This window comes from Bidens hawaiensis, unplaced genomic scaffold, assembly GCF_021521415.1.
Source record: "Bidens hawaiensis isolate Kalapana, Puna unplaced genomic scaffold, B.hawaiensis_p1.1 tig00042554_1, whole genome shotgun sequence".
Taxonomy (NCBI): Eukaryota; Viridiplantae; Streptophyta; class Magnoliopsida; order Asterales; family Asteraceae; genus Bidens; species Bidens hawaiensis.
In genome coordinates this window covers 42458-60613 of record NW_027497550.1, presented here as the reverse complement: position 1 = coordinate 60613, position 18156 = coordinate 42458, and the positions used below count along the sequence as shown (strand labels likewise).

Here is an 18156-nt window from a genome sequence, read left to right as displayed (position 1 = left end):
TGCGAAGCAACAAAGGAAAGCGGAAGTGCTGCCACAAGTAAGACACGTGGTGAAATATCACTGCATAGTACCTGAAAGTTATATGGGCGCACGATGGACTAATAAGAATTGGCCAACGCTGTACTCGCACCAAAAGAAATTACATCATTGGCCAGACTGTCCAGCCAATTAGGATAGGCCGTCATGCTTAGCCATGACGGGAGAAACTTCCATTGAGCAGGACAGCTAGCCCAACCTTCTCCTCTCTTCGACTATATATACAGATGGAAGTTTAAGGGTAAAAGGATCCGATTCTATACACTCTAACTCCGTAAATATATTCCGATCACTTATCATACTAATTCTCACACCGGAGGGTAGTTACGAGAAGAACCCCCTATTCCCCTTCTCGTAATGAGCTCCCGGTGTTCGATTTTGCAGGTGTACGGTCTGCCGGAACTTAATTCCGTTTGCAATAGTATAATAGATAAGACGACAAGCTACGCTTATAAGTCTAATTCTATCTGTGAACTAATTCATGGCTGGGATATTAGGTTTAACCTCATCGGGTTAGACTTAGTGTTTCTTCACATGATTTTATATAGTATTTCACAAGGATGTAACTGATTATGATCACAAGGGATGTGTCTAGTCTAGTCTAGTCTAGTCATGTTAATATAATAAATCACATAACATAGGTAGTTATGTTATCGTAAAGAATGAAAAGGAGTCAACGGGGTAATTAAGTAACTGGATGAGTAGTCGATGTTTTATAGCGTATACCCAAATGATGATGATATTTAAAAATGTTTATCCGTTGGATTATGTAGCCTGGAATTTGTATTCAATAATTTGTTATTTAACTCGTCGCCAAAGGTGCTTATCTCGTTCTTACACATCTTTGCTTTTTTTTCGGAATGAATTTTGGGTAGCAAGACATGTTATAACATACACTCAATTAGCGAAACTAATGTATCACATGTACTTTCGTAAAACATCACTGTTGAAGGGTTGGTGTTGGAATCAAACACATGTCTAATTTTATATGGTGTAAATAGTAATGGATAAGATCAACAACACAACTCTTTGGGTGTTAATATAATAATAAAAAAAAATGAAAAACCTATAACATTATAAAAATATAATTTGCTTGAGATAAGACCATTAAATAAAAGTCATTTTTCTTCGGTTTCCATTGTCCTAATTCACTAGATTCTGATTTAACAAGAAACAAAGAACGTGCAAATACGTGAACGGAAAACCAGAGTTCATGAAATAAAATTCAATAAAACTAGTGCACATAAGTGAAACACAGACACGCTGTTAAGGTCCCGAAACCCTACGTACTGCGATATAAGAGCCATCACAATATGCTTCTGTCTTGAACATGCAGGGAAATGCGCACGGAAAGAAACAGATAATCAAATAACAGACACATACAATATAGACAAACATCACCTAAATGGCTGGTTTCTACAGTTAGTAACATCTTTGAGGCCTCTTATTAACACAGGAAAAAAAATATTACAGAACTACAACAAGAATCTCTCAACCATGTTAACTGTCTTCAATGGTGGAGGATTCATCTTGATGCAGAGTTTCTGACTTCATCGTCCGAGTGTAAAAACTCACTATTTCTTGATCCAACTTATAGTAGTATGGCATTTTGTCAAGAGGTTTCATATCCAGATCAATGAAAGATGCCTGATTTTTAATATTAAAAAATCCTTTAGATCACAGTATACATGAAACCAATTAATACAGGAAAGGTCAAATTTAAAACGCAAAATTCACGGGTTTAGGTTTAGTCTAAATAGGCCGGGCTCATGTTTAACTAAACGGGCCGTTTTCGAGGTTGATCTTGTTTACTTTTATAACTTTTGAAAAAATGTGTTTTACATCATAACTTGAATTAGTCGCGTAATTTATGCCAAATTTTAAAAGTTTCATGTTTACAATTAAAACATAACCGCCTTATACGTATTTGTTTTTTGGTTGTAAATTAAAATTTGTATATTATTAATATGCAAAAAAAAAAAATTGATTTAAACTAGAGTGTTTGTGTTAACCCACAAACACACGTGTCATGTTCAAGTTTATGTGTCTTTGAATGAACATAGATTTTAGGCAACTTAACTTTTAGATAAACAAAAATGAGTAAAGTATCAATATTACTTAATACTTTGAGGGCTATTTGTGTAATTTACTTAAAATGGCCCCTCAACTATTAAATAATCTAACAGAGTTAGTGTTTAAGAGTAAAAAAAAGTTAAAAGAATGAGACCATAATTTTAGACTTTTAGATTAAAATGGCAAAAAATAATTGAGATAAAACACAACCCATTTAAAAGTAACGATTGGGTGAACATGCTACTAGACTGATATAAAAAGATAAACAAGCAAGCAAGAGAGACTACTTACTTTATACTCAAAACTTTGGTCAAGTGATTCAAGATAAAGCACACCACCATCATATTGATCTCCTTTTGGTGCTGGGCGGAAACTGATCATGAGACTCAAATCTTTGGCGGTTAAAGATATTAGAAAATCTCTCACAATCTTCACGCTTTCATCAAACGGAACGGAATGGAAAGCATTGGTGGCAGGCAGTTGTAATTCTCTACACACGGCACATGGTTGAGACACCACATCATAATAAGCATGAATAGCACCTTCAATATCAAACACATCAAGTTTTTGAACTTTTATAAGGCAGTCCAGTATTCCTGATTCAGAAATCGCTCCAGCTACAAGCTGAAGAAAGTCGGGTGTATGCATGCTATTGACCCCGTTATCAGCTTTAAAGAAAGCTTTTAGTGTGTCTTCAAATGCTTCTGCAATTTTAGTGTCAGTGTCATCCACCTCACCACCTAAACTTCCAAATACAAGTTGTCCGTTTAGGAATACACGAAAGTTGTTTTGAGGGGTAAGGAATAGGTCCTTGACTGATTTTAACACTCGCCCTTTTGATCCAGAGAACATATCCAACGGGTCGTATTCACTTATTTGTGATATCTAATGATGATTATGTAATCATTAGATGTATACATACCAAACCAAATCACACGATAAATAAAGCTAAAACTACATTTGTATCTATATTGTAAAGAATGCAATAGGAGGAAACCTAAGTTCCAAGATTATAAACAAGCTATTATATGATTTTTAGTTTTTTTACATTAAGTATGCATGGGAAAAGCATATTAAAAAGGGATAATATCACCAAAAACCAACATGTTTTGGTATATTAAAATTAAAGTCACTAAATTGGTCATAAATATGAGAAGAGTCCCTCGAGCTAATTTTGGTATGTTGGAGTCCATAAACTTCTCTAAAATGCCAGTATCTGTGTAAATATATGAAAGAATGACTTGTTACCTGCTAGCCAAAATAAGATGGTATAAATATATTTGAGCAAAAATGATGGATGCCAATTCATCAAGTTTTGACCGGTTTAAGGGAAAACAAGTCATTATTTTCGATTTTGTTTTCACATGTACATGCATTCTAGACAAGTTTAAGGGCCTTGATATGCCAAAACAAGGTTGAGGGACTTTTTAGTGCTTTTTGACAAGTTTATGATATTTACTCTTTCGGTCGACAAGGGCATAAGCTATAAGAAAATCCTCATTAATCTAGTCAAAAGATTCAATTCTGGTCTTTGTTTCAGTTTTGCATTTTCCTTGTGAATAACAATAATGATAAAAAATGGCATGGTAGCAGAGTCCCACCATCTAGCATCAAACGTAAGGGAGGATATGAAAATATCACTACCTTTCCTTGATGGGATTTTAGAATCTGATGCATCCTGAAGCGAGAGATCTTTCTCTTAGCTGCGTTTTCTTCTCTAATAAATGTGGAAGTTGGAAGTAATCCGCACTTTGGCTGCTTAGATACAAGATAATAAAAGAAAAGGACTTATTAGCTAAAAACTGAATGACTTAATGAAAGATAACAACAAATTTGTTTGGTTACCTTTATCTCAACTGATATGCAGACTTCTTCCTCATGGACAGCTTTGAAAGTGATGGGGCAAGAAAAAAAAACATATTGTGAGTGCTTAAAGTATGCACTTTGACACATGTTTCATAAACAACAACAACAACAACAATAATAATAATAATAATAATAATAACTACTTAATTACTAAATTCCAAACACTGTAAACAAATTAAAGTTGTAACAACCAAATGAAAGCTTCAATTGAATTAAGGCAAATCCAAACAGTCCATGTATGTATGCCTAACATACTCTAGATTAATATTTCACGGTCACATTGAATAATAAAAGCTTCAAGTAAAGGTTACCATGAGGAAAGATTGAATGATCAGACATGAGAATAACAGAATCCAAGAGCGTATTAACTCCACCGTTATCCACTCGCCAGGAGGGGCGTTGAAGCAAAACACCATTATGCACCAGCTCTAAAAACTCCTAAGTCACCAAAACCCTAACCTATAGAATCTCAATGAAAACTACAACATTATTACAAAAAATGATGGATGAATTAGAAGAATATTATAATAAGAATAATAATACTGACCCCTGAGTCAACATGGTTGGAACCTAACAATGGACATAATACAAGCTGAGTGAAGAAACGTGTATCGACTTACTTGTATACGATCAACGTTCCTCGGGTACGAGTATGCTATATCACCGATGGTTTTCCGAGATACGGGTTCTTCCACCTACAAAACGAACAGCACCGTGAGCTTACCCCTCGTAAAGGGACAGAGGGGTCCTCTTTGGGGTAACCCTCCGGTGTGAGAATCAGATATTGTAGGAGAGGATAATCAGGATGTGAAAATGAGTAAAGGATTTAGCATATATTTTCTTGCCTTGACCCCAACTGTGGAGGTGGTGTGGTATTTATAGTATTAGGGTTTCCAATGATTGGGCTCAGACCCAATTAGGGCCTTTTTGGCCTCCACCTATTGCTTCGCGCCACATGTACTTAGGACACCTGGTGCTTTTTCATTGATTATTCTCTGACCAAGGTATTTTACCTGACCCACGTGCCATCACGTGGTGGCACATGGGTTTTGCTGAGTTGTCCACCCTTCATTGGCAGCTGTCAACATCAGCACATTCTTTATTCCTTAAAAGATACCTTCTGGAAGGTTGTCTGATGAGTACAATCATGGTTGTCCTTATCCTGATTTGGATTAGACTATTGTCTCATTTGTTGTGTTGTCCTTTATGCGCCTATCCCGGGGATGCGCAAGATCTTCTCTTTATTCTCACGCGCAGATGTTTCATGCGCAGATGTGATATGCGTGAGCATGTGATATGCGTGAGCATATGTGATATGCGTCACGCGCAGATGTGATATGCGTGAGCATATGTGATGCGTGAGCATATGTGATATGCGCCACGCGCATAGGTTTTGGCTTTGTGTTTTCGTGACATCCTGATTTCAAGCCTCTTGTCTATGTCTTGTGGGTTGACCCGCCACGCTCGATGTTAAGGCGGGTGCATACCCCTTCACTGAGCATACATATGGTTTGCAATATCCTTAGTTTCAGCAGGCCCTGATTCATCCTTCCATAGAAGTAGCTCGTGGTCGGATAAAACAGCTGCTGCAGGAGCTTGGGATTCGTTGCGCTTAAGCTTCCGCACACGCAACACCTTACCAATCTACAAGAATAAACAAAGTAAGTAAGTAATCAATTAATTAAGAGATGTGAAATTTACAGATAGATAGTTAGTTAATTAGGTACGAAGTTGGGGGATGATCCTTTGTAGGCGAGAACAATATTGAGGCCGCCTTCACCTCTGTAAACCCATTCGGCTGCAGCAATATCACCTAACTCAACCATGTTTGAGCTTCAAAGCAAGGCGTGAAGCACGAATCAAAGATGTTATTACATGTGAGACTGGACAAGAAATGGTTTTGACTGGTACTACTATTTAGACAGGTGGATCCTGCTGTCAGACCCACTCAAATCAATTCTACTATTTTTATTTCTACCACACCCGAATTTTTCATAGATATACCAAACTCATATACATCTTAAATCAATTATAACCTCTCGTTGTATTAAAATTTAATCTTATTAAATATTTAATATTATAAAATATGAATATATTAAAAATTAATATTCATTTTATTTTAAAATATTATTTATAAATCAGAAACAATTCGAAACCCAGATAGCTTTAAACTGAATTATAACATCTCATTTATTTGTAAAACTTTTTTATCATCAAATCTTAAATATATTATTAACTTCTTTATAATAAATAAAATTAAAATCATACAAAATATAAAAATAGAGAAATGATAATATAAAACAACCACGTATTACAATACGGGGATAAAAACTATTAAATAAATAAAAATAAATAAAGTATACTAATTTCTTTAATTGCTTTTGCACAAACTTTTTTCTTTTATTTTTCACTCTAGTATCATCTTTTATTTTGTTCTTCAACGTAATTACATTAAAATCTCAATTTTTTTCCAAATTACTTTTTTTTTAATATTTCTTTAACCTTTTCAAATTACTTTTTTTTTCTATTTTTTCTTTAACCCTCATACCATTCACATTCCATCCCCTCACCTAGTGTTGTTAGTCAACTGATGACTAATTAAGTTTTGGCAGTCGAACCTTAAGTTCGGCCTTAATTCCAGCACATTTATGGTAATTTGCGACAATTTCCGTTTTATATAAAAATGTGTTTATATATAAAAATTTTTTATTACTTATAAAAATATGTATGTATATATATAAAATTTCTAATCTGATTAATCGCTAGTCTCACACCTCCACCCAATTAGCGGCTAGCGATTCAAAAATTGTGTAAATAAATTTTTTATTTCCTTTTCTTCCGTAGTTGCTTTACAAACCAAAATACTCAAGACATAAACCAAAATGCTTAACATGTAATCTTCTAAATTTAATAGTGAATCTACCAGAGCATTAAAATATGTCGTGCTTTCGGGCGGGGTAAGCCAACTGGGTTTTACCTGGAACGCCAAATCAAACTCGGATGCCAGCGTGGATCCCGATCATGTCAACATAGTTGGCCTGAGTAGGGTGGCGGGGCGCGACGTGTTCGCGCAGTGAGATAGCTTAACTATGAAAGTTACCGTTCGAAAAAAAAATAGTGAATCTTTCTATATAGAGATTACTATTATAAAAATCAATATTTTAGATATGGAGACGGATAAGTGAAACTAAAAAAAGTCATCCATCTAAACTTTAAAAATGAAACAAGAAGCATTAAAAGAAAAAAATAAATAAATAAAATAAAATGATTGATTGTTAAAAAGTTGTTATATTATTTTTTTGAAGTTGAATTAAAATTAAGATACTAATACAATTTTTCGAAATCAGATAGATAGTATAATGATGTTACTTTGAGTTTAAGCTCCTATTTTCGTATGTACTTTATATCATTAGAAGTAGGGTTTGAATAAAAAATCAAAGATTTTGATAAACTACATTATTTGAAGCACCATGGATCAGCCTTGGGGCTTATTTTAACCTTGATCTTTACTTGTTGAATGGAGGTTTGGTTTGGTTTTATTAAATGTACGGACATATATTATCATTTATAGTTTTCCTACATGTTTGTTATGTTTCTTTCATTATGTTAGTTGTAGGTTTACCTTTTTTTAAGTTTAAAAGACACAAGTTAGAGATCTTCGAGCGTTGATGAGGTTCGAACTTGATTTACAAAGGAACCCTAACGCCTACATTGGGTATTTCGTTAGAATTTCAAAAGTATCCAAACCCTCGTTTATGTAGCTGGTTAAACCGACACGTTGCAACAATGAAACGATAGTAACTCGGTTGGTATCGATTCGATTCGTTACGGTATTGTGAAAAAAAAAGATTTGTGACCAAAGTGAAAAGTGGAAAGGTATTGGGGTTAAAAGTGAAAAAGTTGTCTGTGACAAATTTTAAGTCTAAAAGCTTTCTAACTAAAGTTAAAAGACTACAAGTTTTATATAATTTATAAGAGTAAAAGTTTTGTGGCTGAAGTTGAAATGCTAAAAGTCTTATGCCAAAATATAAAGGCGTGAAACTCAGGTGGTAAACGTTTAAAAACAAATAACTTTAGTTTCCATGGTTGAAAGTTTAAAACATTTTTTTGGTGAATGTAACTATTATGTGAGATATTTCCAATGTTTTAACACTTTAAAAATAAAAAATAAAAACAAAAAGTTTGAAACTATTTCTTAAAAAGTCGGATTCTCTTGCTTAAACTTAAAAGGGGTCCTGAAGAGGTAGGTCCCAGCAGAGCCCAGTTGGACCCGCAAGACTCACCTTGAACAGGGACGTCTGCGCAGAAACCAACTGGATCCGCAGGACCAACCATGCTCAGAGACGTGACGTCCTTACGCGCAGTACGCAAGCTGTTCCCGCAGGAAATGCCTCCCAATGGTGAAGGACTCCGCCTGTCCCCGCAGCCTCGGATACAAGCCATTAGGGAAGGCCACCAGCGCAGCAAGGCTACACGCACAAGGCACTTAACTCTCGATCATTCAGTGTCACCTGAAGGAATGAGCAAAGCCGGGAACAATCCCGCACAAGGGCGGGAGGGGGAATACTCCCGCCCAAATAAGCCAGTCCGTACGATACGGGAAGATCTTCTGTACTGTACCTGACGAGGTATGGGAAAAAGATCTGACTAAAGACGACAGCTTATGGACAACAGTATGGCGAGCAGCATGCTCCTACACTGTATGTCACTATTAGCCGCTGCCTACTCACCAACTCCTGTCATACCACGTGCGTAGCCGGCAGTTGGTGGAAAAGGAATAGTATACAGCAGGCCTGGTCGCTATCAGCCGCTACCTACCCACCAACTACCAGCAGGGCACGTTCGTAGGCTACTGTTGGTGGAACAGGAACACTGTTGCAGCCGGCCGTACCTCCTTGGAAACCTACCTTCGGCTATAAATACCACAAATGGTATGACCATCTCATCTCATCATATCTTATCACATTATCATTATCATCATATCTTATATCATATTATACCTGATATCTGCTCTAGCAATCTCTTAATATACTTTTATATTTAAAGAGCAATCTAGTCTGATTCTCACGCCGGAGGGTGGTCACAAGGAGGAACCCCCCCTTCTCAGTGACGAGCTCACGGTGTCTGTTTTGCAGGTTATCAGAAGAACCATCTTCCAAGGGTCTAACCCCTCGTGGGAAACATCTATCTAACCCCCAGGTTACCAGTAATCTGCCCGGGGTCCGGTTAGTGTTTCTTCATTGGCGCCATCCGTGCATAAAGCTAGAACTACATTTTTCTCCAGTTTTTTCAAACTTCTACAAAGATGGTTAGAGAAATTCCGGTAACCACAACCCCAGCTACTGGGGGGAATACCGGTAACACAGTTTTTACAAACACTACCCCGGTTACCCAAGCCGGGGCAAGTGAAGTAAATTTTACGAACACTACCCCAGTTACTCATGCTGGGGCAAGTGCAGTAAATGATCGCCTACTGGGATCCACTGATACCCAGGTTGAGAAACGAAGACTCCCCCGCCAAACTCTCGATGAAGTTAAGGCATGGGCGGAGGCACGACAAAAGGAATTCCAGGCTGAGTTGGACGAACGCTTACGTTCCGTACAACAGGCCGACAAATTCGAATACTGGGAGGATGACTCGGAGGAATCCGACTCCGACGCGAACCCTCGCCATAGGGCAAAAGGGAAGCGTAAGGAAACGGAATCCCAACCGAAAAGGCATTTTGGACAAGCCTTCAAACCAAAAAGCACAGGTGGAAGTCCACGAGACTTCTCCAAGACGTTCAGACCAAACGTTGCAAATGCGGGAACGTCCAAATTTGCAAGGGACATTGCGGAAGCAATCGCCCCAAAGAGTGCCAAACAAATGCCTAACATAGGCACATATGACGGTATATCTGATCCAGACGATCATTTGAACAGGTTCATAGCGGGGGCAACCGTCAGCAATTGGACGGAACCCACGTGGTGTTACATGTTCCAAATGACGCTTGTTGGAGCTACTAGAGCTTGGTTTGATCGTCTACCGGTCAACCACATCTACGACTGGGCAGACTTCCAGCAGAAGTTTAGCCAACACTTCAGCCAGCAACGGAAGTATACCGAGGAGCAATGGACAATCCTCAAATGCATACGAGAAGAAGATGAATCTCTGCCAAACTTCATCACTCGCTTCAACTCAAAGAAGCTAAGTTTGGGCAATATCAGCGAAGATCTTGTTCGCGCGGCCTTCATCCAGGGCGCGCATGACCCAGAGCTCATCCGCACCCTAACGGGTAAAGATGGCATGCCATCCACATGGGATGCCATCATGACAGCAGCAAAACGCTATGCGGAAACGGAGAAGCAACTGGGTAGAGATCTCCCACAGAGCACAAACCTCTACACTCAGAAGACGAGAGAAGACAACGTCCTCACCGCCCGACTAAATAAAAAGCGGAAGCTAGGCATTTGGCAGTCAAGGGTAAACTTTGACACCTTATCCAGGTTGCAACATCGATTGGGCGGAAAGGATAATGTACAGCCGCACCGAAACTCCAGATGGACGCCACTCACCAAAAGCGTCACTGAGATATTCGCCACTGAAGAGCTCCCGTGGCCAAAGCCTCCAATAATCCGACATCGTCACGATGCTGATCGGAGCAAATACTGTGACTTTCACAAGACAAAAGGCCACAACACTGAAGAATGCATAGACGTAAAAGACATGGTCGAAGCATTTGTCAGAGATGGGACGCTCGCGCACCTCGTGGCGCAATAAAGGCTGAACAGGCGGGTGCGTGTAGAACCTCAGCTGGGGAAAACACGAATAAAAATTCCAGCTTCAATGTCGAGACTACATGCTGCGTAAAGAACGAGATCCCGAACCAGGTGCGTATCGGCTCGATGGCACTCCCATCCCAACAATATGGAAGGGAGCTTATTTACACAGTTTGCATGTAAATCAATTCCAATTTGTAAAGAAAAGGCCAAGAGCCACTTCTAATGGAAATGATTCTCTTTAGAACATCGAAGCTGATGATTTTACATTTAATACTTTTCTGAACACTGGTGACGGCATTCACATTACGTGAAGTCGTTGCGTGGGAAGGCGGTCCTACCCGCACAAACCCAATAACAGGAAAAAACCTTCACGCATGTCAGTTGAAGGGGAAAAGTTCAACACCCAAAAATGAAAGTGCCGGTCTATCCGCACGAATCATAAGGAGGAAACTGAACAATAACCTATCAACAACCGCGCGTCGAACGGTTAAACTATGCAACACTGGTGACGGCATTCACATTATGTGAAGTCGTTGCGTGGGAAGGCGGTCCTACCCGCACAAACCCAATAACGTGACAAACCTTCACGCAGGTCAGTTGAAGGGGAAGAGTTCAATTATCCCATTAAATGGAAGTGCCGGTCTATCCGCATGAATCATGAAAGGAAACTGAACTAGTACATATTGACAACCGCGCGTCGAACGGTTCAAAACAAAATTCTTAAAAGGATGAGGAAAACCTACACGCAGGTAAGATAAGGGTAAAGTTTTGCCATCCTACTAAGTGCAAGTGACGGTTCTACCCGCACAATCACGAAAGAGGAAGCAAAACTTCACACCTATTATCAACCACGTTCAAAGGTTAACTTATCCTCAAAGGATGAGGAAAACCTACACGCAGGTAAGATAAGGGTAAAGTTTTGCCATCCTACTAAGTGCAAGTGACGGTTCTACCCGCACAATCACGAAAGAGGAAGCAAAACTTCACACCTATTATCAACCACGTTCAAAGGTTAACTTATCCTCAAAGGATGAGGAAAACCTACACGCAGGTAAGATAAGGGTAAAGTTTTGCCATCCTACCAAGTGCAAGTGACGGTTCTACCCGCACAATCACGAAAGAGGAAGCAAAACTTCGCACCTATTATCAACCACGTTCAAAGGTTAACTTATCCTCAAAAGATGAGGAAAACCTACACGCAGGTCAGATGAAGGTTAAAGTTTAGCCATCCTACTAAGTGCAAGTGACGGTTCTACCCGCACAATCACGAAAGAGGAAGTAAAACTTTAACCCATTAACCACGTTCAACAGGTTAACTTATTCTAAACACTTGGAAAATTGCTAATTTAAACTAAGTATGCAAGTCATAAGTTTATAAAGCAAGAAACCCAAAGAAGGAAATAACAATCTTATACGCAAAAAGATTTATATTTCACAAAGGAATTATTACAAGAATGGCCGGGTAACTACCCGCCTACGAAAAGAAAATAAATACATCTGTACAAGACTATCCTAGTAATGGGAAGGGATCTTCAGGATCAAGCTTCAGGGCCGCTTCCACTTGGACCCGCTCCATCAGAAGAACGGGGCGGTTCTAGGAAAGCTTTAAGGATAGCTAACCCATCATCAGCAGCAGCTACTTGGTTCACCTTCTCCACCACTGGATGCGGGAAGGCGGCGTATTGATTTACTGCTTGGTCATATATGGCTTCAGTATCAACATTGTACAAAGGGAAGTTGGAAGGCGGGAAGCCTTTCTCAACGAACCCTAGACCAAGCAGGAAGCCGGCCCGTTCCCCATCCTCGTGAGAAGCGTTGAGGGCTGCGCTCATAGCATCATCATAGGATGTCTCTGAGAAGACCCGATGCACAACCTACAAAAGAAAATAGTGTCAACCTTTTCTATGTACAAAGGAAAGCGTGAAGACGTAAAGCTAAACATACCTGAGGCAACGCTTCTCGAAGAAGCCATTCCTTGGCAACCAGAGCTTCTTGGAGGGCGGCTTGAGCTTGGGTGCGGGCGCGTTCGGCTTCGCTTTTGTTGAGGTTGGCAAGTAGCACTTCCTTTGCAGCAGCCTCTTCAACGCCCTTAAGCTTCCGCTCGGTGTGGTCAAGCACGCCCCTCTGGTCCAGGATCTCTTGGAGCTTCTTGGCATCTTCCATCGCCAAGGCATCATGAGCACGTTGGAGAGCCTCCAATTTGGCCTTGAGCTCCTCGTTCTCCACGCGTAAAGGCTCAGCAACGGCTTCAGCCTTGGTGGCCCTCTCGGTTGCGTTCCTCGCAGTCTCCTTAGCCAGCCGAAGCTGTTCGTTAACAGCTTGGGCAGCCTTGGAGCGGGCCTCGAGTCGCGCTTGAACCTCAACCTCGAGGGCCTTGAAGGCCTTCTCCTTCTCCGCAGCAGCTGCGGCCAACTTTTGGTTCTCCTCCCGAAGAGCCCGCGCTTGAGATACTTCCTTGGCGCGAGCTGCTTTTAACTTGTCGTTTTCACGACAAAGCAGCTCGACGCGCGGCTGCATCCAGGCCTGGAGAACCCGAAGCTCATTGGTTAGCCTACCCTCCTGGTAGCTAGCCATGGCTTCCCCCAACGCACCATGGGGAGCAGCGTGGCGAGCCCATTCCACGCACTCCACAGGGGTACGAAGGGTTGTTCCTCGGCGTATGTTCCATCGCGGAACATACACTTCATTGGAATCCGACACTGCAAAAAACAAAAAAGCAGTTAGGAAAAAGATGAAAAATAAAAGTGAAAAAGGGCCAAAGGAACCCTACGCACCTGTAGGGTCTATAACAGGCCGATAGCCGCCGAACCCATCACCTGAACCCAAAGGAAACTCATCCAAAAGGTCAGGCAGATGGGAAGGTGGCAAAGATTGGCGAGTACTCCCATGCGTACCTGATGGGCCGGCCGTCGGTGCCGGTGGCGGGGGGCATGGTGGCAGCCGCCGCAGTCGCTGCCGCAGAATCCGCAGCAATCGTAACCGCCGGCTCGGTGAAGGATGCTGTAAAAATCGCACTCACGGCCGGCGGTGACGTCAACTCGGCTGGAACAGTCGGCTCAGAGTGAGCAACTGAACCAGCGGGAGCAGGCGCAGGCGCCTGGGTCGACGCCTCAGGTAGGCTGACCAAGCCTACCGTCATCGGCGGAGAGGTACTACTCGGCACTCCACCCTGGAATGCGTCAACATCCACGCCTGCACAAGAAGATAAGTGTTACAATAAATTTATAGTGAAATCTACAAAGATAAGGATGTTTGTACTTACGGGTTTTCTTGAGCCTGAACGTACGGACGGGCGGGGACGAGCCCGATGGAGCCGGTCTCTTGATACCGGTCACCGTCGTCATCGTTGGTTCTCCGGAGGTAACAGTCGTAGCCTCCGGAGCAGTGGTCCTCTCACCACCGGGGTTCCCCGCCACCTCTTCACTATCTGACTCGGTGTCAGATAAAAGCACGGGATCAGCTGTGGAGGCCACCTTCTCCTTCCCTTTCCCACCGGCAGCCTTCCTCTTCCGCACCAGCGGAGGACCATCTGCGGATTCCTCAGAAGAAGACAGGATGTCAGGAATTCCAGCAGCGGGTACAGCATTGAGGGGTTGAGGATAGAGTATCGCCTTACCTGGCCGCCGTTGGCTCAGGATCTCGTGGCCCAGCGGATAGACCTCCACAAACCGATCCGCCGTTTGCTCCAGGATGGGCAACTCGTTCTCGTCTAGAGCACGAGTGCCCACCCGCACGGGACCGTCAGCTTCCCGCGGGTACAGGAGCGACTCCAAATCGTTCCCCTCTGAAAGAAAAGAAACGGTTAGAAGACAAACTCATATCAGCAAGAAAGACAAGACATACCATAAGGAATAGAGTTCAAACCGTATTCGAGAAGGATGGGAAACCGAGACGCATCCTTCCATACCCGGCTCATCCCCAGCATCACCATCCCGGACTCCGCAAACCGGTAAACCGGAGACTGGACCCGGGATATCTTCGCGAACCATTCCGCCTCCTGGTAGCTGGAAGCGTGAAGGCTCGGAAGCGCTTGTCCCTTCTTAAACTTCATGGCAATGGGGATGGCGCGGGCAGAAATGTAGAAGAACTCCCGCTTCCACGATCGGAGACTGCGCTCGGTCACGCAGATCTTCAAACCCTTAATACGGGTTGTCAGGGTGTACCACCCCTGGATGCACCTCCAAGTATAGAAGGTCATTAGGCGGTCCACATAGGGCTCAATACCCAGAATCCGGCACACCCACTCGAAGTGCCGGATCTTGGCAATCGCCATCGGATGCACCTCGGTCAGGTGCACACCATGCCTCTCCAATACACGGTACATAAACTTTGTCAATGGGAACCTAAGGTTCCCATAAACAAAGAATGCAGCATATACCCCGATCTTGCCACTGGGGGCATCGTACACAGTCTGGTGGGGTTCAGGAAACTCAGGCTCAAGAGACTCAAGCATGAATTTCCTGACGACATACTGGTACTGATCGACAGGTAGAGCACACTGGCACTCGCCAGCAGTACTCCTATCGTCGGCTACAGCTTCAGCATCATGGGAAGACATTTTGCAGAGAAAGAAGAAAACGATTTCGGGAAAATTCTTGCCTGAAAAGGGGAGTATTTGCCGGAAATCGCTAAGAAGAAGAAGAGAAGGGTGAAAGTGTGGATTATAAAGAACCCTCTCCCCCTTTATATAGTAATCGCAATTAATGCGGTGAATTTAATGCGGAGGAGAGAGAAATCGAAGGTGCAATGAAACTATGACACGTGGCAAAAAGCAAGCTGGAAACAGCTGTTGAAAGGACGTGTGCCAGTAATTTCGCGGCCACGCGCCCGAAAAATCGCGCCCACGCGCCTGAAAAAGCGTCTGGAATGACCATATAATGTCACGTCACCATAACTTCCTGCACGTCCTGACACAGTCAGAAGAAACCGTCGCACGACATTTCAGAGGTTTGGACTGTTCCTATCTTTCCACCAACCTTTCAAATTTCCAAAATTCAAAATTTAAAAATATTAAAAAGTAAGCGGGAAAATACCCCTTACCTTGGCAAACAAGTAACCGTAAGACGGATGCGGGTACAGTGTAAAGGCAAAACCCTTCACGCACCTAGCACCCGCAGGGAATTGAAGCCAAGCAAAACCTTGGCAAACAAGTAACCGTAAGACGGATGCGGGTACAGTTTAAAGGCAAAACCCTTCACATACCTAGCATCCGCAGGGAATTGAAGCCAGCTTTGGCGAACAAATAACCGTAAGACGGATGCGGGTACAGTGTAAAGGCAAAACCCTTCACATACTTAGCACCCGCAGGGAATTGAAACCAAATATTACTCGGCAACCAAGTAACTATAAGACGGGTGCGGGTACAGTGTAAAAGCAAAACCCTTCACATACCTAGCACCCGCAGGGAATTGACGCCAGGAATACCTTGGAAGTAAAGTAACCGTAAGACGAGCGCTGGTACAGTGTTAAGGCAAAACCCTTCACATACCTAGCGCTCCGCTGGGAATTGAAACCAAGAAGGATCTTCTGGGCAATGCTTGCGGAAACGGAAATAACATCCCCGCATAGCGGGAACGTCGAGAACTACGTTATTTGAAGCTCCAGGATGGAATTGGTGGTTTTAACATAATTGATCACTATGTTCAAAACTACCAAAACCTCATGGAGAATCCACACAAGTGGGACTCAACGCTCCTGACTTGCGAGGAGGTTACAGACCCACCCGCATCATACCCAAAGACCAAGCAGGAAACTCGGGAATTTCTGCAAGTGACAAGGACTTCCGCGGGAAGAATCCCCATGGAAAACCTTAAAAAACCCTTTTCAAAACCCTTTGCTTAAGTCCAAAAGTTCACCTCACTTTATTAAACACGCATGAGAAGAACATTGGACTGGGGGGACTTGAAGAGGTAGGTCCCAGCAGAGCCCAGTTGGACCCGCAAGACTCACCTTGAACAGGGACGTCTGCGCAGAAACCAACTGGATCCGCAGGACCAACCATGCTCAGAGACGTGACGTCCTTACGCGCAGTACGCAAGCTGTTCCCGCAGGAAATGTCTCCCAATGGTGAAGGACTCCGCCTGTCCCCGCAGCCTCGGATACAAGCCATTAGGGAAGGCCACCCGCGCAGCAAGGCTACACGCACAAGGCACTTAGCTCTCGATCATTCAGTGTCACATGAAGGAATGAGCAAAGCCGGGAACAATCCCGCACAAGGGCGGGAGGGGGAATACTCCCGCCCAAATAAGCCAGTCCGTACGATACGGGAAGATCTTCTGTACTGTACCTGACGAGGTATGGGAAAAAGATCTGACTAAAGACGACAGCTTATGGACAACAGTATGGCGAGCAGCATGCTCCTACACTGTATGTCACTATTAGCCGCTGCCTACTCACCAACTCCTGTCATACCACGTGCGTAGCCGGCAGTTGGTGGAAAAGGAATAGTATACAGCAGGCCTGGTCGCTATCAGCCGCTACCTACCCACCAACTACCAGCAGGGCACGTGCGTAGGCTACTTTTGGTGGAACAGGAACACTGTTGCAGCCGGCCATACCTCCTTGGAAACCTACCTTCGGCTATAAATACCACAAATGGTATGACCTTCTCATCTCATCATATCTTATCACATTATCATTATCATCATATCTTATATCATATTATACCTGATATCTGCTCTAGCAATCTCTTAATATACTTTTATATTTAAAGAGCAATCTAGTCTGATTCTCACGCCGGAGGGTGGTCACAAGGAGGAACCCCCCCTTCTCAGTGACGAGCTCACGGTGTCTGTTTTGCAGGTTATCAGAAGAACCATCTTCCAAGGGTCTAACCCCTCGTGGGAAACATCTATCTAACCCCCAGGTTACCAGTAATCTTCCCGGGGTCCGGTTAGTGTTTCTTCAGGTCCTATTAATTAAACTTCATGAATATTTATATAGTTGTCAAGTTGTTTTGAAGTACCGACCTCCATTGGCTTTAAAATAAAGAATTCGAATAAAATCTTTGTTATGGATAAGTATTATATTTTACGAACAAATCAGGGAGAATTTGAATATAGTGCGTGACTGTAGCTTGGAACTTAATTTTATACACAACTAGGTTAGGTTGTTATCCGGCGTATTGTGTCGGAATGTTCTGTGTTGATAACACATGAGCGTCATTTTCGTAACTTGGCGCGAATTCGGTTGGTATCGGCTACGCTATTTACAGAAACAAAACTAAAACCAAAAAATAATTCGTCAAAATAACGTATTTTAAACAAATTATAAACCGAAACACCATACCACCTTACTTTTCATTATTTGATTTAGTATGAACTCTATTTAAAAAACCAAACAAAAAACACACAAAACAAAAAAAAGCACAAAAAAAAATCGGCCTGTTGATAACACATGAGCGTCGTTTTCGTAACTTGG

The 18156-nt window shown here is 42.3% G+C and overlaps 1 pseudogene across 1 annotated transcript; it reads right to left on the bottom strand.

Moving 5' to 3' along the window:
- Positions 1–1370: 1370 nt before the first annotated feature.
- LOC143593719 (inositol-pentakisphosphate 2-kinase-like) lies at positions 1371–5801 on the bottom strand (annotated as a pseudogene). The gene is made up of 8 exons (XR_013146167.1): positions 5703–5801; positions 5469–5619; positions 4523–4566; positions 4287–4434; positions 3955–3995; positions 3754–3864; positions 2401–2994; positions 1371–1683 (listed from the first exon to the last, which is right to left on the bottom strand). The product of XR_013146167.1 is annotated as an inositol-pentakisphosphate 2-kinase-like (transcript).
- Between the last annotated feature and the right edge of the window lie 12355 nt (positions 5802–18156).